The sequence below is a fragment of the Cetorhinus maximus genome, chromosome 14 (assembly GCF_964194155.1).
Source record: "Cetorhinus maximus chromosome 14, sCetMax3.hap1.1, whole genome shotgun sequence".
NCBI classification, from domain to species: Eukaryota; Metazoa; Chordata; class Chondrichthyes; order Lamniformes; family Cetorhinidae; genus Cetorhinus; species Cetorhinus maximus.
Window position 1 is genome coordinate 27,846,713 of NC_135892.1, and position 21,873 is coordinate 27,868,585.

The window sequence follows — 21,873 nt, forward strand, 5'->3', positions numbered from 1 at the left end:
GAACTGTCAGCTTGACATCACTACGGTTTCAGATTAGACCTGTAACATCGGGAGCCTACCGCCATCCTTAGTAGGTAGGTTGCACTAGAGGGCACACAGACAACATGGAAGAACTTGGACCCCTATATTGGCATGACATTAGGATCCTGATGCCAGCCGGAAAATCCAGCCCTGTAACTGGGGTTTCGCTACCTCAGTTTAATCTGTGAGGTATTTGAGTTTCTTTCTGTATTGCAGGTCCTGGAGTATATGCTGGTGATACTTGCCTGGTTAGTGACCTCCTGCGAAGCCTGACCTCCAATTCTCTGTAAGCCATATACCTAGATTTTCGCCCACATATTGGGTGCACAGAGTCAGGAGAATTCTAGGCTCCATGAACCTGACTTCTAAAAATGTCTGACCAAACACCAGATTTTCAGTCTGGCATGGGGGTTGGGAGTGAGCTATATTAGGAGTCGGGGTGGGTGACCCCAGACATTGTGATGTGTCAGACGTGGACCTGGCCTGAGTTGGGCGACTCGGGCGCAGATAAAAAGGTCTTTGGAAAGGTCCATTTGAAAGGTTGGTTGTCCATGTTCCTGCACCTCGGAGGAGATATTCATTGACTTGACAGGTGAGAGGGAACTCTATAAATGTTGATCAACTGTAGCTGACCCTGGAATTGATACGGATTCCCTAGGAAAATGTGTCATTGTTGCTGCCTATTCACAGTATTCTGTACTGATGCATTGAAACCATGGAGTCGATTCACAAGACACAGCCATGAAAATGGCATCGTCTCGTCACCACTACCTGGTACACATATTCTGCAGCATGTTAGTTAGCTGCCAAGACTCAGTGAATGTACATAGCGGCACCTTTACTATGAGGTCATTAATTAATCCTGTCTCATTGCATATTACCAGATCTAGAATAGCAAGCTCTCTGTTTGGCTGCAGCACATTCTGCTCTAAGAAGTTGCTCTTAAAGCACTATATGAACTCATCTTCCAGGCTACTTTTGCCAATCTGATTCGCCCAATCTATATATAGATTAAAATCACCCATGATTATTGCTGTATCTTGCTCACAAGCTCCCATTATTTCTTCCTGCATACTTCGTCCTACAGTGTGTTTACTGTTAGGAGGCCTAACAGTAACAACTGACAGAGTTGTAAACTCCTTAGTACAAAGGAGTTATGGCAGCTACCAGGGAACCTTGCACACCTTTGAAAGAAGACCTTGTTGTGGTCACAAACCCCCTGTACATTGAGTGAGTGGACAGAATTTCAGTAGATAAAGGACCCGGAATTGTGAGTTAAAGCCTTTATGGAAAAATGGGTGCAATCAATAACACCCTATATCTGAGGGAAGCCTGCTAATTGGGCAAAGGCATAGCTCTACATCTGAGATACCAAATCATCAGGGAAATTAATGAGCTCCCCTAGACAAGCAAATAGGGCATTGGTTCCAGCCTTAATGCAGCTGTGTGCTACTGACTGGGATATATCAGACCAATCTCCTGCTGAGACCTGGAAAGAGTCTGAGGCATAAAAATTGAGAGCGATAGTTACCTTTATCGGCAGGGCATTGGGGCCAATAGAGTGTGGCTTGAGTTCTTGTTGGATCATGTGACATATATCTGTCACCACCTCATGGCTTAGCCTCAGTCACCTTCGGCACTGGTTCTTCTTCACATTGAGGATGATGTCTGAGGTCTTTACACCCTTCCCACAGGGCAGTACTTGACTATCCCATTTCCTGTTTGTCTTGCCCCTCCTCTTCCTTCCTGGTGTCCATGGCGCTGCCTTTTTCTCATGACATTCTGTCCTCCCTTTGCCCTTGAGCTGCTCACATTGACAGCATTCTATGATATTAATGTGTGAGGGTGCCATGCCTAACTTGTATCTTCTTTTGCACACAGCGCAAATGCTCCTTGCTCAAGCACAAAATTCTTCCAGGCACCTGGGTGCACGAGTCAGTAGGGGGAAAAAACTGGCCTGTGAATCCTGCAAGACAGTTTGAATTGACTTGTTGCCAATTCTGGGGTAGTTGAGACAAGTTTAAAGCGAATTCCACTGGGGTACCTGGCTGTCCAAAGAAATACAATAAGTTTAAACTTGGTCCTACCAGGTCTACAGTGCACACGTAATGTTCAGACACCTGTGAGACCAAAATTGGACTTGACTTGAGGCAGCTACTGACTTAGATGAGCAAAGGGTCCCGTGAAACATGCATTCACAAACCCCCACCTGGGCACATTCCTGTCGCCACGAAAATGATAGGTGCTGTGTTCGGCGGTGGGCCTTCCAATTTCTGGGTGAGTCCACTATTTTCGCTATGTTGGAGAGCCTCCCTGTCATAGTGAAAATTCAGGCCATAATGATTATCTAAGAACAGGATGCCCCCCCCTATCCTGAACTTAGCCCGCTGTGATCTTCATAGCCCTGTCTGTAAACAAAGGTGCTCATTCACTAAACTGACAGAAGAAATAACAACAATGTGGAATTCCCTTTTTTCCAAGAAAATTGCATGGTTACCTAATAGGGAAACTGCCCTCCTGGGCCTTTTCGCACCTGTCGTTTGCCTGAAAAATGCAAAAGAATAATTTTTTCCCCATCCTTTGTTCAAAATATGAGGCTTATTGCAATGGTCAAATCAGTCAGTTTTATCAAGATGTGGGTCACCAGTGGAGTTGACAGGCATTGGATGTTTCAGGAATGCATAATCCTTTGCAGATGGCTGTTGCATTGCCTCTGTATGATTGGTTACATATGCAGATATGTTTTCTGCTTTTTTTGGTTGGGTCTTGCAAAGTTCCCTTGGCAGAGTAGTTGTGCTGATTGTTTTTGAGGAACAATTGATAACTTTAATATTTTGTGCAAAAAAAGCATTTTTGACTTGGGTAATGCAACTGTGCCTTGAACCATGACATAAATCATGCATTCTCTGCTGTTATTCAAAGGAAGCAAAATTTGAGGCAGCAGTTAGCATTCAGGCACTAATGGGAACACCCCTGCCACGAAGGGGTTACAAGATTGGGCCAACTACTTTGATTGCTTCCTAGGGACTACATTGTCTTCGCTTACAGGTGCATTGCACTGCCTGACCCTATACAGATGGATAACAACATAAAGATGGATGATTGGTAAGTGAAGAAGTTGTCAATGTAGCTGCCATGCCTCGTCTGATCTTCCTTCAAATAAAGGAATAGCCAAAGGTATTCCTGTATAGGCAGCATAGAATGGGCAAACAATTTGGCTTCCTGCTACAGTATAGCTTTGAGGAAGTGATTACTCCAGGTTCAAATCCCTTAGTACCTAAGCAACACAACAGACAAAATGAGAAAAGCAACAAGCTTGCTGTGCAGCTTTACTATGGGAAAATAAACAGCAGTTAGAAAGATACCCTAAATTCAAAAATAATAATGGGCCCCCAGTTACATTTGGAATGAGTGGCAAACATGAGGAACACTGCTCAGGCATTTCCAGTTACATATAGTCACCGAAAAATCAAGAATTCAGAAGAAACGTTTTTAGCCAGGGAATGGTAAAAATGTGGGACCCACTAACGTATCGAGTGGCTGAGGTGAATAGTATAGATATATTTAAGGAGAGGCTAAGCCAATGAGGGAAAAGAGGAATAGAGGATTATGTTGATAAAGCTAGACGAGCATAAATACTGGAATGGACTAGTTAGGCCAAACAGCCTGTTTCTGTACTTTATTATGTGGAAGACCCTTCATTTATAGAAAACATTGGGGAATTGAGAGTCTTGCATACAATCAGTGCACATGATTCTAGATCCCATAGACATGTGCAGTGTGAATCAAGTGTAGGGTAGGGTGCAAGGTCTTGGCACCTGATGTTATGCTCATGCGCACAAATTGCCATTATAGAAACAAACACTACAAATCCTTATGAACTCTGTGATGGGAAACTATGAGAACATGAGTGGTGGGAGATGATGGATACCAATGATAAAGATGAGAAGTGAAACATGAAGCTATGTGACTGAAGTTCTTAATGTGATGTCAACAATGAGAAAGACTTGAAAAGAAGTGAAAAAGATGTAAAGCAGCACAATGGTAAGGCATAAACTCTGTAGGATAGTGGCAGGACAGGGCTTGATGTAAATTGGTGGTTGCAAAACATTTATAGCAGTACATTAATGATACAAAAAACTGATAATAACAATGCATTAAAATAAAAGGTTAAGCCATGATTTTTTGGGGGGTTCATTTGCACAACTGCTGTATATAGTGATTCATTACCACTTAGTGTCTCCTAGCCAATTTACTGAGAAATCCACATGAGTAGAGTTTTTGGGCCAGATTTTTGTAGCCCAAATCAGGTTGGAATGGAGGCAGGTGGCTGAAAATAATTGGCATTGATATTGTGGTGCCGATGTCGTGCCTCAGTTTTTGATGTCAGTCAACTCCAACTCCGGTTAGCGCGGGCCTGCAAACTCACCTGCACTCCTGTTGAGGCCTAGTAAGCAAGTCAAGGCTTGTAAAAAGCCCGTCTTTCTATAGTTTTTCAAATTTGCTGGATGTGGCTGTTTAGGAGTTGTGCAACAAGTTGGGGGTGAGTTATGGAGGCCAGAAAAGTTTCTGAAGATAAGGATAAATGATGATCATAGGTGAAAGGGCTTGTCCCTTTGACATAAAAGTTGCAGCAACCCAATCACAAGTCAGAAGAGGTGTCAGAATTAAGAACTTAGCAGTTCAGGGAGTCCCTACGCTCCTGGCATCACAAGAGCACGGAGCAGTGGGCAAGGATGTTTGGACCCCACCTGAGCATCAGGGAGGGTGCAGTTGGAAATGAGTGCTGTACCCTCAGAAATCAATGCCATTGAAGATGAGGAGCAGCAGCCTGCACAGGTAGGGCAGAGTCCCAGGCATCAGGAAGCCTGAGGAGAGAGAGATGAGAATCACGAAGGAAAAGGAAAAGGAAAAGGATCCTGAGCACAGGATCTATGGGAAGAGGCGAAGATACCTGGAGATGACTGAGAACCAGTGCTGAAGGAGACTGTAACTCTCTATGCAGATGGTCACAGATTTCTGTTCTGTTGAAGGGTCATGAGGACTCGAAACATCAACTGTGCTCTTCTCCGCCGATGCTGCCAGACCTGCTGAGTTTTTCCAGGTATTTCTGCTTCTGTTTTTGTCACAGATTTCTGTTCCCCTGTCTCTGCAGACATCTGTGACATCTCACCAGTGGCTGCACATGGGTTCATCACCCAGGTGACAAATGCCAAGGCTGGACAACATAGCAGATCCACAACTGATGAGGCATTGCAGGCTCAGAGGGCTTTGGGATCCTGGTTGGATGCTGCTTTCCAATACCCCCCTGCATGGGTCTTGGCTGTTGTGGTGTCTGCTGCGCTCTCCTTTAAATAGCTCTCCAGAGAAGTGTGGAGCTGGACGACCAAAGGGCCCTGGAAGTGGACAGCTCACTGGGGGAGATAAGGATGAGGATGAGGTATAAGAGAGGAAGAGGATTTGGAGGCAGAGGGATATGATGCTGAACAGAGAAGTGCCCTTGCTGCATGATGAGGTGGCCTCCTCCTGCCACCCTCCGGGAAGAGGACTCCCCTAATGGCCAACAGATCTCCTGTGACATTATGTTTCCCTGTGGTGAAGTGAAAGACTCGGCACAAACCGCAGATCTCTCCCTCAGGACAACCAGCAACCTCAGTGATGGCTGATGTGGGTGTCTAAATGAGTCCCACACTTCACCTGATCTGCTTCCATTCCTGCCCCCATTGGCTCTAATTGGACAAGAAACCTACCTTCATATCAATTAAGGTTTCACTCCCATGAAAAACCAAACTTCTGTCAGCTTCCACCAGAGGAGGGTTTCTTACATGGAGTGGAATTGTTGCAGATTTGCACTAAGTGCGATAGCGGGCGTGAAAAAAGTTGCTTTACCCACAGGGCGCAATGGTGGGTTTTTGCGCTGAATCATTCCCTTTCCGGCACGACCTGCCTCATTAATAATGCATTCATGGGAAACACTGGTGGACAGGCTTGGAATTGCCAGCCATGCCATGATCTTAGTGCTTCCTTGCTCCGGGTGCCATATTTAAAGCAGACCAGAGCGCAGTCTACTTCATGCCCACAGATTAGGACTGCTCCAGACATCAGGTCTGGAGGTCCGAAAGCAAAGAAGATGGTAGCTTCCAAATTTAGCGACGCCTCTCTGTGCACCTGCTACACACAGTGGAAGGCTGCCGAGATGTCCTCTATCCCTGCTCTGGCCGCAGGAGGCCCACCAGAGCCACCAATCCAGCCTGGGAGGTGGTGGCAGCGGCGGTCAGCATCACCAGAGCTCAGAGGAGATCAGCCATCCAGTGCAGGAAGAGGATGAATGCTGTCATCCGTTCTGCCAGGGTAAGTCAACCGTCATCACTCTCAACTCACACACTCACAAACCCATCACACATCCACAAGGATCTCACACCTCAAGGGACAACACCACTAACTCTCACACACACCCTCACTCAGGCTTATAGCTTCTGGGACTCATGTCCACATCCCGCTCATGGCTCTGCTCACCACACAAACATTCCACGCAGTGCCATGTGTCCTGCTCAAAATCTCTCCACCTGTTTTCATACAGGAGAAGCTGGCTTACATCAGCAGGGAGAGGTCCCAGACTGGAGTGGAATGTGGCCCACATTAGGCCCCTCACTGACTTTGAGGAGCGTGCCATTGCACTGACTGGTGAGGACGGGGACCGTGCATGCGGCGATGATGAGGTCAGTGGTGAACACCAACATGAGGATCCTGCACCACATCATCCCTCTCTCAACACAACTGTGAGTGCCTGCTCTCCTGCTTTTGACTCTGCTACCATCACTGATTATCTCCACAGGGAGCCCTGCCAAGCAACAGCCGCCCTCAGCCAGCCAATCCCTCAGCCCTCTCTACGTCCTCATCTCATTTTCAGGAGAGCCAAAGAGCGGGCTCTCCGGGCTTCATATAACTCCAGAGTATGCCCGCCAAGATCATCCAAGACAACAGAGCAAACAGTTCAGCAGGCTGCCTGCACCCCTGCTGCAGAGGTTGGGGTAGCACCTAGAGGAAGTGGTAGCGAACAAAAGATTAAGAAGTTATGATTTCACATGTGGTTGCGCAGGTGCAGTATAATCGTTAATGTTATTACACTTTTGTAAATAGACTACCCATACACTTTAATGAGGTCTGAAACTGAAACCACAAACTGAACTGGACTAGCTATATAAATACTGTGGCTACAAGAGCAGGTCAGAGACTAGGAATTTTGTGGTGGGTCACTCACCTCCTGACTCCCCAAAGCCTGTCCACCATCTACAAGGCACACTCAGGAATGCGATGGAATACTCTCCACTTGCCTGGATGAGTGCAACTCAAACAACACTCAGGAAACTTGACACCATCCAGGACAAAGCAGCCCACTTGATTGGCACCCCATCCACAAATATTCACTTTCTGCACCACCGACGCATAGTGACATCGGGTGTGTACCATTTACAAGGTGCACTGCAGCAACTCACCAAGACTCCTTAGACAGTACCTTCTAAACCCATGACCACTACCACCCAGAAGGACAAGGGCAACAGATGCATGGGAACACCACCACCTGGAAGTGCCCCTCCAAGCCACTCACCATCCTGGCATGGAAATATATCACCGTCACTTCACTGTTGCTGAGACAAAATCCTGGAATTTCCTTCCTAACAGCACTGTGGGTGTACCTGCATGGACTGCAGCGGTTCAAGAAGGCAGCTCACCACCACCTTCTCAAGGGCAACTGGGCAATAAATGCTGGCCTAGCCAGCGACACCCACACTCCTTGAATGAATAAAAACAAATTGTAATACTTAGTTATTAAGCCTGTGTGCCACCCACCCCCATCTACAGTGGGGACACCCCAGGCTGGGTCTATGCCCCCAGTATCATGCATGTGCAGGAAAGCAAAGATCTTTACCAGGGCCCTTGCGAGCCATGTGCAAGAAGCCTCCTGCGCATGCTGAGCCTTTGCCCTTCACATGCTCATCTGTTAAAATACTTTAGCATTGTTAGTGCTTTGTGCTGAGTTTCCCCTTCAGTTGTCCAGTTGAGCTGATCTGCCACTCCGCCCTCCCCCAATGACCCAATTCCCATGCAGCATCTCGAGATCTCCACTTTGTGGTTCTTATTGTTGGAAGCGGCCACGGTGAGTGTGACTTTTCAGGTAGAGTCCAACATCTTCCAACCTCCCCCCGTGACCCACACCCTCCCTCCCATCACCATTGGCGTGACCTTCTGTGACCTTTGACCTCCTCCCAGTCACCCTACAACCCTCTCCCATTACCTTCCGTCCCGTGCAGGTGAATGTCGACACCCCCTACCTTCTCAAGGATCCCATCCCTGTGACAATAGACATGCCCCCCTCCAGCTGCTGACTCCTAGAATCTGGATTTACTTCTGAGTCCCCTCCAACAACCCTCAGCGTCTCTTCACCTGTCATCGCAGGACCCTCAGCCTCTCATCCTTCTGGCTCCCGCTGCCCTCTTTAGCCTTCAACAAACCTTCATATCACCAATTCCCTCAGTTTGCCCCCAGGACTCATCAGTTGACATGACAGACCCTTCCCTCTGAACCCCTTTCCCCTCTTCCCCCCCTGTGCCCGTTCACACCTGCATGCACCCCCCCATGCCCATTCACACCCGCACACCCAGCCCCCTTCACCCAAAGTCCACCACGGCACTTCCCATCCTCCTATTCCATAAATCACCTCACCCATTTCATGACCCTCGCAGCATCTCTCTCTTTCCCCGACCACCTCCAACTTCCCCCACCCTTCTCTAGGCCTCCATACCTGCCACACCTCTTCATTTCTCTCCTCCCTGTCTATTTCTGCCTCCCAGCACAGACCATCACCGCCAATAGCACCTCATGCAGCCATTCAGCTGCAGCATGAAGATGCACTTTCTGGAAGCTCCAGCAGCACAAAGATCCACATCCTAGAAGCTCCAGCAGCACAAAGCTCCATGTCCTAGAAGCTCCAACAGCACAAAGAACCATGTCCTAGAAGCTCCAGCAGTACAAAGATCCATGTCCTACAAGCTCCTTCAGCATAAAGGTCCACGCCCTAGAAGTTCCATCAACACGAAGATCCACATCCTAGAAGCTCCAGCAGCACAAGGATCCATGCCCTGGAAGCTCCTGCAGCATGAAGATCCATGTGGTAGATGCTCCACCCACCCACTGCTGCCCTTGGTGTTCCAGGGTCCACGGTCATTGGAGGCCTCCACCTTCCACTCTCCGCAAGCTGCCCCAGGCCTTCTTCCAGGTGAGTCCCAACATGTCCATGCCATGTTGGTCCAGATGTGTTCTGGGCCAGTATGATATCCCGCTGATGGCACGGATAATTGGATGTTGGGGAGGGGATAACAATTCTGGTCGGGGCTGCAACTGAATCCATTAACAGGTTGCAAAATGGTTTCACGCCAGCCTCTGGCTGGAATGGCGACCCACCATGATGGGTGGGAGCGCACATTCCCCCTGTCATTTCACGCCAGGGGAAAACCGATTTTTCAGCTCCTGCTACATTGTTTCACCCCCCACCACCTGTCATTACACCCACTACTGTTGGGACTGGAAAATCCCAGCCAAACAGTATTCATGTGAGAAGTATTCATTTCCTTGCTAGTCATTTTAGTTTTGCCTGTATTCATCTTTATTGGACGCACGTTTACTATTACTTTTCTTTCTTTTAATGTGTGTTTGTGTGTATATAAGCTTTTACTGTTAGCTTTAAATACCCCTTGAATTTTTTTTTATGCTTCTATCTTGGCATACTGTATCTGATTTCTTACTTTTATCCCCTTGTTGCTGTTGTAGCTCTCCCAATCTGTTGGATTTTCATTTTTCCTTGCATTTGTATAGATGTTAGCCTAACATCTATCATAAGGAAATGTTAGAAGCTATTATTAAAGATGTTATAGCAAGGCAGTTGGAAAAATTCAAGGCAATCAGGCAGAGTCAGCATGGGTTTTTGAAGGGGAAATCACGTTTAGCCAATTTATTGGAGTTCTTTGAAGGAGTCACATGTGCTGTGGATAAAGGGGAACCAGTGGATGTACTGTACTTAGATTTCCAGAAGGCATTCGATAAAGTGTCACATCAAACGTTATTGCAGAAAATAAAAGCTCATGGTGTACGGGTAACATATTGGCATAGATAGAAGATTGGCTTGCTAACAGGAAGCAGAGAGTTAGCATAAATGGGTCTTTTTCTGGTTGACAGGATGTGACGAGTGGTGCGTCACAGAAATCAGTGCTGGGGCCTCAGCTTTTTATAATTTATGTAAATGACTCGGATGAAGGGACTGAAGGAATGGTTGCTAAATTTGCTGACTGCACAAAGGTAGGTAGGAAAGCAAATTGTGAAGAGGATGTAAGGAGGCTACAAATGGACATAGATAGGTTAAGTGAGTGGGCAAAGACCTGGCAAATGGAGTATAATGCGGACAAATGTGAAATTGTTCCTTTTGGCAGGAAGAATAAAAAATAAGCTTATTATTTAAATGTTGAGAGGTTGCAGAGCTCTGAGATTCAAAGAGACCTGGGTGTCCTTGTACATGAATCACGAAAGGTTAGTGTGCAGGTACAGCAGGTAATTAGGAAAGCTAATAGAATGTCATCATTTATTATGAAGGGCATTGATTACAAAGTAGGGAGGTTATGCTTCAGTTGTACAGGGCATTGGTGAAACCACATCTGGAGTATTGTGTACAATACAAGTCTCCTTATTTAAGGAAAGATGTAAGTGCATTAGAAGCAGTTCAGAGAAGGTTTACCGGACTAATACCAAGAATGGGCGGGTTGTCTTATGAGGAAAGGCTGGACAGCTTAGGCTTGTGTCCACTGGAACTTAGAAGAGTAAGATGTGACTTAATTGAAACCTTTAAGATCCTGAGGGGTCTTGACAGGGTGGATGTGGAGAGGATGTTTCCTCTTGTGGGAGAATCTAAAACTAGGGGTCACCATTTAAAAAAAGGGGTCGCTCATTTAAGACAGAGATGAAGCTTGTGAGTCTTTGGAACTCTATTTACAAAAGGCAGTGGAAGCAGAGACTTCAAATATTTTTAAGACAGAGTTAGATAGATTCTTGATTAACAAGGGAGTGAAAGGTTATCGAGGATAGGCAGGAACGTGGGGTTGGGGCTACATTCAGATCAGTCATGATATAATTGAATGGTGGAGCAGGCTCAAGGGGTCAAGCGGCCTACTCCTGCTCCTAATTCATATGTTTGTATGTTTTAGCTTGACACTCTCTCTTGTCTCATTTGTTGTCCATGGTTGCTTAACTGCACAAGTAGGTTCTTTGTCTTTTAGCAATGTGTGCTGGTTTTATATTGTACCAGATGCAACTTTGAGTACTTCCTACTGTTGGTCTAAAAGTTCATCCCTTAACAGTTCAGTCCAGTTTACTGCAATTAATTAATTTATCATCCATTTGAAGTTTGCCTCACTCATATTTAAAAGCCTGGTTTGTGACTCTTCCTTTTCGCTCTCGAACCTACGATTAAATACTGTATTCTTTTACCATCAGATTGTTAGCTCATTTTGGTTCATTACTGATCACTGAACCCAGAATGGTCTGTTAGCTTGTCAGTACCAAAACACTTTGTGATGATATTCAGTGCCATTGTAGATGGTTAACTGTTTTTATAGATTGTCACAGACTAGGTAGCACACCTGAGCTCCACCCTCCTTTAGTACTGCTACTCTGCCGTTCACAGATGGTTGGCTGTATTGAATGCCTCGGGTGCTGTGAGTTGTTAGTGAGATATATTCAGAGTATTTGTGTACATTTGATATAAATTTTGATGTAATCTACGTCACCGGAATTACCAATAGTGGCAGCAAAAATATTAAAGTATTAAAATTTCCCTACTCTAGTTTATATTGTAAATACATAATTTACATAGTAGCACAATCCTGTCTATTGAATAGCTAGAGTGCCTGTGAGTTATTAGTGAAACATATTCATAGTGCTTGTGTACATTTGATATAAATTTTGATGTAATCCATGTCACTGGAAGTACCAAAAGTGGCAGCAAAAATATTAAAGTATTAAATTTTCCCTCGTCTAGTTTATATTGTAAATATATATTTTATATAGCAGTTCAAGCTGCTCAGTGCTCAATCAGGGAATACCAAAAAGAGAGCTTTTGGAACAAGCTATTCAAGAACTGATTGTTTTATTGAAGCTTTTCAGGATGAGAATCTTATCTTTTTGAAAGCTAATTGAATAAATGAAATGAAATGAAAAGAGATGGAGAACATTCAAGCTTAGGCTGATAAGTGGCAAATAACATTTGTGGCACACAAATGCCAGGCAATGACAATCTCCAACAAGGGAGAATCCAACCATTTCCCCATGACATTCAATGGCATCACCGTCGCTGAATTTCCCACTATTAACATCCTGGGGGTTACCATTGACCAGAAACTGAACTGGATTAGCCATATAAATGTTGTGTCTGCAAGAACAGGTCAGAGGCTGGGGATTCTGCAGAGAATAACTCACCTCCTGACTCCCCCAAGCCTGTCCATCATCTTCAAGGCACAAGTCAGGAGTGTGATGGAATGTTGTCCACTTGCCTGGATGAGTGCAGATCCATCAACACTCAAAAAGCTTCACACCATCCACCATTTGATTGGCACCTCATCCACAACAAAAAAACATCCACTCCCTTTTCAATGCGCAGTGGCAGGAGTGTGTACCATCTACAAGAGGCACTGCAGCAACTCACCAAGGCTCCTTCCAAACCTGCAACCTCTACCACCTAGAAGGACAAGGGCAGAAGATGCATGGGAACACCCCCACCTGCAAGTTCCCCCGCAAGCCACACACCATGTTGACTGGGAACTATATCGCTGTTCCCTCTCTTTCACCGCCAAAATCCTGGAACTCCCTCCCAAAGAGCACTGTAGGTGTACCTAGACCACATGGGTTGCAACGGTCAAGGAGTCGGCTCACCACCATCTTCTCATGGGCAATTAGGGATGCGCAATAAAAATGCTGGCCTAGCCAGCGACGCCCACATCCCATGAAAGAATTTTTAAAAAATGTACTTTTCATGATTTTTCATTTTCCTTCTCATGATTTTAATTAAGTAATAAAATTAAAGATTAAGGATGAGTTTTAAGCAAAATATCCAAACGCATTGGTTTAATAGATCATCTGATTTGCATTATTGTGCTTGAAAAAGTAGCGAATTTCCACTGCTCAACTGATTTATGATGATTATTGTTGGCAGATTGTCTCATTTGTGTAGTGGGTCTCCGTGAAGCTGCTTCTTTCACTACTAGCTGCTCCCATGACATGTCTCGTTTTTTGTACTCTCTGTACAAGTTTACATTATCTTTTTGCAAGCAGAATTTGTCCATAGTCATTATTGAGAGTGAAATGACCTTATAACCTATACTAGTTACAAATCATGGTAATAGATACAAATCTAAGGGCTGCCATTTGAAATGACCCGATGTAACCACAGTAGAAGCTAAGTGATGAAGAAAAGTTAGAGACAGGCAGAAGAAACATAATCTAAATGGGAAGTGAGGTATTCAGAAAGTACAATTATGAATGATGTAGCGAGATCAATGGCAACAAGTGAAATGATTACATGTAAAGGACATTAAAATAAAATTGAACCTGAGTGATGAATAAATAAAGAAAAAGCAAATAAAATGTGAGACATTCAACAGAGCAAATAGTAAACAGTAGGAAGGAAATTAAAATGAGAAAATGAAAGATAAAGAAAAAAGGAAAATAGGGTCAACATTTTCAAAACTATGGCAACTGCATAGCAGAAACGACTGCTGTTTAATTCCTAAACATTGTGTCACGATGATGTGACTTGTAGATGTGTGATATTAATCAATAATTTCATCTGCTGATCAAACATATATTAAACTGCTTAAAAAGGACTTTTAAAAAGCAAACAAAGATACTGACTTAAGATGGCTGCCACAAGTCACCTGACATCTGACATTCCAAGTTGACCAGTTTCTGGAAAGTTCCAATGTGAATTACAATCAAGAACACCATCACCTTTAAGTTCCCCTCCCTGTCATTCACAATCCTGACTTGGAATTATGTTACCATTCCTTCGCCATTGCTGAGCCAAAATCTTCAAACTATCTCCTGAACAGCACCTCCTATGGAATTTCACACCTGCTGAAGTCAACAACTATGTCAAAAGATTTACTGAACCTATACTAGACCTCACCATTTGAATTTCCATAAAGCTACCTCTCAAACGGAGACAGAGGGCGGAATCATCACAGGTTTGCACTAAGTGTGTTAGCGGGCAGGAAAAAGGACGTTTTACCCTATGGCCACAATGGCAAGTTTTCGCACCATATCGTTCCAATCCCACCTCATTAATTATGCATTCCTGGGAAACATGCCCAGTCAGTGGAGGGGTGTCCTTTGATTCGCCCGCCTCACCGTCACCTCAGTCCTTCAGTAAACCGGGTGCCATATTTAAATGCCGCCCCTGCAAACAGCTAGCACTCTTCAAGGGATAGGAAGCTGCTGTCAAAGGGAGGAAGCATGCTGCCCCCAGATTTAGCGATGCCTCCCTCATGCACCTACTGGATGCAATAGAGAACTGCTGCAATGTCCTCTACCCCCATTCTGGGCAAAGTCCAGCAAGCAAGGTCGCCAATCTAACATGGGAGGTGGTGACAGCAGCGGTCAGCGCCAACGCCCTGACAAAGAGGACAGCCACCCAGTTCAGAAAGAGGATGAATGGTCTCATCCGCTCCACCAGGGTAAGTCACTCTTCTCATCACTCTCAAGTCACACACGCACAAACCCATCACACATCCACAGGGATCTCACAAGGGACAACACCACTAACTTTCACACAGACCCTCACATCTTCATCAGGCTGATATCCTCTGGAGGTCATGTCCTCAACCCCTCCATGGCTCTGCTCACCACACAAACAATCCATACAGTACCATGCTTACTGTGGACATAATGGATAGTGCCACACTGTCCTGCTCACACTCTCTCCATCTGTTTTCATGCAGGAGAAGCTGGCTCACCGCAGCAGGGAGAGGCCCCAGATCAGGTGTGGAGTGACCCACATTAGGTCTCTCACTCACTTTGAGGAGCTTGCTATCGTGCTAACTGGTGAGGACATGGGCCGTGCCTGCAACGAAGGTGAGGTTGGCGGCGAATACCCATGTGAGGATCCTGCACCACATCATCCCTCTCTCAATGCAATTGTGAGTGCTCTATCTCCTGCTTTTTACTCTGCTGCCATGCACTAATCATCTCTACTTTGGTTCACAGGAAGCTCTGCCAAGCAACTGAGACCCTCAGACAGCTGGCCCTCAGCTCCATCCAGCCAAGAGAACACCTCCTCCATTGAACAGCTGGAAATAAGCAGCCTGGAGGACTCGTTACAGTGTTTATCTACACCCTCCACCAGCGCAGAGACACACACCTCGGTGGGATCTCGATCTAGAGCAGGCATGGGTTCACAATGTGCTGCTTACAGCACGGACACATGTCCGCAGCAGGAGGAGGCACATTCAGCTGAGCTCCCTGGCACTCGGAGGACTGCTGGGGATCAGGTATCTGTGAGGTCCGGGCCAGATGATAAGCCTCTGGATTCGGCCTTCCAACTCCTCCTGGAGATTCAGCAGAAGGTGGGATACATCATGCTGAGCGGTTGGAAGTTCTCAACAGAGTGGCACGTGAGTCAGAGGAGTGTGACCACCTGCTCTCTGTTGAAGTGGTGCCCACATGTGCATGTATGGACATGTTCAGGTGAAGGATTGCGGACACCGTAGAGATGCCTGGTCCAGCAGAACACGGAGATGCTCGCAGACCTGCACTCCATCACGGTAGCCATGGGTGAGTTCCTGCAGTGGCAATGCGAGAGGGAAACAGGGCACCTCGATGTCCTTCCATATGGTCCTTCCCCTCAAGGAGTCAAGTTGAAACCCTTGGGCACCCAAAGGGAGGAGGTGCAGCAACTGGACACCCCTGGGTCATCCACTCAGGAATCTCAGAGGCTGTCCTCTCCCTCTGAGGCCCCTTTGCCTGTGACCCCTCAACCTAGTCCTCTGTCACTGCAGAGGGAGCAGCAGGCTAACAGGAGGACAGCCAAAGCAAGCCTGAGCCCCCAAGGCCTCGGCTCTGCAGAGGATCCACGTCAAAGTCATCAGAGGCAACAGAGCCAACCATTGCACAGGCTGTCTCCACCCCTGCTGTGAATGTCAGGGCAGCACCTGGAAAAAGTTGTAGGCCTAGAAAAGTTAAAAAATTCTGATCACAAGTGGTTGCATGGATGAACACATTTTGTCACTTTATAATCTGAACGTATATTCAATTACACTGAATAATGTGTAATGGTGTCTTTCAGCTCCATTTACAGGCTTTGTGAGTCCTCCCCCTGCATGCACCCCCATTAGTAGATCAGCTGCATCCAGATGCCCACAAGTGTTTTGGGAGGGAGAAATGTGTGCGTGGCACAGCCTTTCAGAGCCTCATGCAAGCATTCTCCCATGCGCACGGACCCTTCCCCCCCTCATACTGATCTCAATGTCCTGAGCACTTTCATGCTGCCTGCTAGGGTTCCATTTTAGTTGTCCACCTGAGTTGACCTGCATTTCTGCCCACCTACTAATTGTACTCTCATGCAGCACTTGTTCCCGCTTAACACGAGGCTCCTTTCACTTTCGATTTTGCAAGATGGTTGCAAAATCATTGTTCCCCCTTCTCAACTTCACCCCCCCCACCTGGTACACCTTCCTCTACCTGTCAAACCTGGATCTTCCTCTCCCACCCCCACTCCCCCCTCCTGGTACACTTTCCTCTCCCACTCACAGCTAGACCTTCCTCTCCACCCCCTCAACGATCAATGGTAGCAGCCCATGGCCAGGACACTGATGTCCCAAAATAGACCCTCAACAGTGACCTTACACCTTCCATGAGCTGCTTCACAGTGGACCAATGTCCATGAGAATCCACCCAGCATGCGATGCACATGTTCTTCCAGGGCCCGGTAGCTGTAAGACTCCAGCATCTTTTGCTTCTCGGATGTCTGTGATGTGAACAAGGCCCTGACAGTAATTCCTGGCTTCTGCACATTATACTTGTCAAGCTGTATTCTGCACTGGCGTGTTTTCCCACTGACGTGGGTAGTAAATTTGATGTGGGCTGATGATTCTGCAAGCAGGGCTTATAATGATATGCAGATGTATTAAAGTGACATTCGTGATGGTGGGAAAGGCTTTTGGCCATTGGCGGGCGAAGCAGATGATCACAAACTGGTGTCAAGGCTGTGTGAAACCGACTTTTGGCCTTCCCGCCATAATGTCTGCTCATGCCCACCATGACGCCTGACGCCAACAAGGACGGAAAATTCCACCCAGAAAGTCTACCGGGACAATAGCTATATGAAAGGTGTTTTTCCTATCTCATCAAGATGGATGATGGATCATTCAGGAGTTAATAGCTGGGACATTACACAAGCTAATCACCTGAGCCATGCAACAAAGCCATGGTCTGTCTAGACTTGAGCTAACCTTCTGAAATCATTATGGGGAGAGAGGTCATGTGACTTGAATAGACATTTTCAAATGTCATATTACAGCACTCCAAGCTGCTAAGCAGAAGTCTGGAAGAACACTGCCAATGGAGCATAAATGATCTCTCTTCCCCCTCTCTCAAGTTCAAGACCCTATCTCTATTGCAGTTTGAAATCCAGCAGAGAGATAGAGAATTTTCAAATGAAAGGAGCATCAGGTGCAAAAATTATCAACTTTTGGAAAAGATGGATTACATTTAAAAAAGGGACTGTCTCCAGAAATTTCAGTTTAAATGGCCTTGAACGCCACTGAAATTTCAAGACCACCATGGAAAAATTGTGCCACAGCCATGGGTACCAGTGAAGGAACTCCCTTTCGTTTACCTTTTGGTAGTGAATTTTAAATTGGTTCAAAAGTAACTTCCTACTGTTTAACTTGTAATTTTACAAGTTTGTGTGTGTGTGTGTCTTGTGAAGGTTTGGACGTGGGTTTACCTTTTAAAATATCTTATATCTTTACCTGGGTGGGTTTGTAGCTCAATAAAAACTAACCCCTTTTATTTAAACTCAAAAAAGCCTGTTAGATCGGTTTCTTTGCAATCAGCGCATGAATGGTTATGCACAGACATTGAGTTAATTCCTTCATCCTTATAATTTCAGAGAAAAAACCCTGCTATGGTCAGACCTGGAGTGGCACAATAGAGCAGTCATTTCACCCCACCTTATGTGGTAGTAACAATAGTACATAAGAAATAGGAACAGGAATAGACCATCTGGCCCCTCGAGCCTATTCCACCATTCAATATGATCATGTTGATCTTCTGCCTCAATTCTACTTTCCTGCCTGCACTCACATCCCTTGATTTCCTGAAATTCAGAAATCTATTTGGCTCAGTCTTGAATATACTCAATGATTAGGAAGTCTGGAGCAAGGAATTCCAAATGGCCTTCCAAATCTGCAACTTCTACTACGTAGAAGGACAAGGGTAGAAGATGCATGGGAACACCATCACCTTTAAGTTCCCCTCCATATCATTCATAATCCTGACTTGGAATTATGTTACCATTCCTTTACTGTCACTGGATCAAAATATTGGAACTATCTCCCTAACAGTATCATGGGTATACCTATAATAGAGAACCCATTGGTAGACATCTCAACCAGCATGTCGAGGAAAGGGAGCTCATTTGACTGCTCCATTTCAAAGGTAAATTTCAGTGCAGGAAGGAGCCCATTAAGGTCTGTAAGGAAATCCTGACATGCAGCTGCAGATTCAAATATAGCAAACATATCATCCACGTATCAGAAATATGCAAGGGGTAGGTTAGGGGTCACTCCATCGAAGACACATTTCTTGTGGAAACTGACAGAGATGTTGGCGAGGGCTGGGCCCAGAGGGGATCCCATGGCAACACCATCTATTCAGACATACATGGTGTCATTAAAACTGAACTCGACTGCACAGGTTGCTGAGTTCATAAGTTCAGTGAATATAGGCTCAGACAATGGTGGCATGCCTAGATCGTCATGATATAGTGACGTGGTGCAAAAGTTGATTTACCTTGAGAGGTAAATTAGAGAATAGCCTAGCAATGCTGAATGAGCACACTGACATGGCATTGCTATCAATATGCAATTCCTGTATGGTCTTTGTGAAGGTGAAGGAATCCTTCACCCTGCATGTGGAAAACTAGCTCAGAACTGTTTGTAGCAACTCACTCAACCATTTGGCCACTTCATGTTTTACAGGATCAGTCATAGATAAGATAGGGCATAAAGAAACATCACTTTTGTGTGACTTGGGCAGCCCATACATACATGTACGCAGTGAACTGTGAGGATGAATCCTATCATACACATCACCAGGCAGCTCATTACTCTTACACAAGTCCAACAAGAATTTTTGTAACCTGCATTTGAGCAGGGCTGTGCCATTATGCTTCGCAGCAGCTCCAATGGACATGAATTTTGACCTGTCATTAAGAATGGTGATCATTTTGTTGATTTAGTCACACTTGTTAAGGATGACTATTCCAGTCCCTTTGTCAAGCTTACAGATATGTATGTCTGGGTTGGTCTAGAGGCCTCACAATGCTAACAGACATTGGTACTGTATGTGAAAATTGGCCAAGTCATTGGGTATCCTGCAATATGTGTGCGTTAGATCAGTTAGGACCGCTTTCAAGGATTCAGTGTCTTCATTGGATGCTGGTTTGTGGCAGGATAGCCACAATAGGGAATAGAGGACTTCGAACCCAGCAAATACCTGTTCCTCTTTGATGTTGGATGAAGGCACACCAAAATTGAAGCCATGCGCAAGAACAACTCCTTGCTTTCGGAGAGTAAATGTACAGCGAGATTTCCTACGTGTTTGGTGGCCTCATTAATTGCATTGTCAAGCCATTTCCACTAAAGTAAGATGACAGTGCGGGCATGTTTCAAGCAGGTATTGTTTATGATGCGGTCATTTATTGAGGCGAAATAGCGGCACAAACGGATAAAATCGAAAAAATGAAAGTTAAGTACTGACCATACTCAACCAGCCCATGCCAATTGCAAAACTCAGAACATAGTCTCCAATGTTAGATGTGATTCTGTGATTGGACAACACTTGCTAAATAATCCTGATTTCGCTAATAATTATAGAATCACAGAATCTTTACAGAGCAGAAGGATGCCGTTCGGCTCATCGAGTCTGCACTGGCTCTCTGAAAGAGCATTCCACCTAGTCCCACTCCCCTGCCTCATCGCCGTAATCTTGCACATTATTTCTTTTCAGGTAACAATTCAAATCCCTTTTGAATACCTCGATCGAGCCTCCACCACCCTCTCAGGAAGTTTGTTCCAGATTCCAACCACCCTCTGGGTGAAAAATTTTTTCCTCAAATCACATTTACCCCAAGATTCAGCATTTTGTATCTGTGCCCTCTGGTTCTTGATGCTCTCTTGAGTGGGAACAGTTTCTCACGACTTACCCTGTCCATACCTCTCAGGATCTTGAATACCTCTATCAAGTCTCCTCTCAGCCTTCTTTTCTCCAAGGAAAAGAGCCCCAACCTCTCCAATCTATCCTCATAGCTACAGTTCTTTATCCCTGAAATCATTTTTGTGAATCTCCTCTGTACTCTCTCCAATGCTTTCTCACCCTTCCTCAAATATGACACCCAGAACTGGATGCAGTACTCCAGATGAGGCCTAACTAGTGTCTTATACAAGTTCAACATGACCTCCTTACTCTTGTACTCAATGCCCCTATTAATAAAGCCTTAGATACTTTATGCTTTATTAACTGCTCTCTCAACATGCCCTGCTATCTATGTACATGACCTATGTACATAACACCGAGGTCTCTCTGTTCTTGCACCTCCTTTAGAGTCTCTCCCTTTATTTTATACTGTCTTATCATATTCTTCCTTCCAAAATGGATAATCTCACACTTCTCTGCATTGAACTTCATCTGCCACTTGTCTGCCCAATCCACCAACATGTTTATGTCCTTTTGAAATTCAAGACTATCCTCATAACAATTGACAACATTTAAAATCTTTGTATCATCTGCAAATTTTGAAATCAGGCCCTGCACACCACAGTATAGGTCATTAATATATCAGGAAGAGCAAGGGTCCCAACACTGACCCCTGGGGAACTTCACTACAAACCTTCCTCCAATCTGAAAAGGAACCATTTATCACTACTCTCAGTTTCCTGTCACTCAGCCAATTTCTTATCTAAGTGCCTACTTTCCCTTTTATTCCATGACCTAGAATTTTGCTCACAAGTTTGTTGTGTGGCACTGCATCAAATGCCTTTTGAAAATCCATATACATCACATCAACAGCATCTCCCGTATCAACCTTCCCTGTTACCTCCTCAAAAAACTCCAGCAAGTTAGGTAAACATGATTTTCCCTTAATGAATCCATGCTGGCTTTCCTTAATTATCCTGACTTGTCTAAGTGACTTTGATTTTAACCCGAACTATAATTTCCAGAAGTTTCCTTGCCACTAAGGTCAAACTGACTGGTCTGTAGTTGCCAGCTTTATGCTTGCACCATCTTTTGAACAAGGGTGTAACATTCACAATTCTCTAGTCCTCTGGCACCTCCCCTGTGTCTAAGGAAGACTGGAAGATTGTCACTAGTGCCTCTGCAATTTCCACTCTCACTTCCCTCAGCACCCTTGGATGCATCTCATCCGGTCTTAGTACCTTATCTATTTTAAGTAAAGATAGCCTTTCTAACACCTCCTCCTTCTCAATTTTAAATTCTTTTGCTGTACCAGTTACCTCGCCTCTCACCTAGGCC

At 45.3% G+C, this 21,873-nt stretch overlaps 1 protein-coding gene and 1 long non-coding RNA gene across 4 annotated transcripts in view; both read left to right on the forward strand.

The window, feature by feature from the left end:
- prkn (parkin RBR E3 ubiquitin protein ligase) overlaps positions 1 to 21,873 on the forward strand; it is a 1,436,175-nt gene that overhangs the window by 30,211 nt on the left and 1,384,091 nt on the right. The gene's annotated exons all lie outside the window — the stretch shown is intronic.
- On the forward strand, positions 2,819 to 4,917 carry LOC144690111 (uncharacterized). The gene is made up of 2 exons (XR_013578749.1): positions 2,819 to 3,126; positions 3,877 to 4,917. It is a non-coding gene; the product is annotated as an uncharacterized LOC144690111 (long non-coding RNA).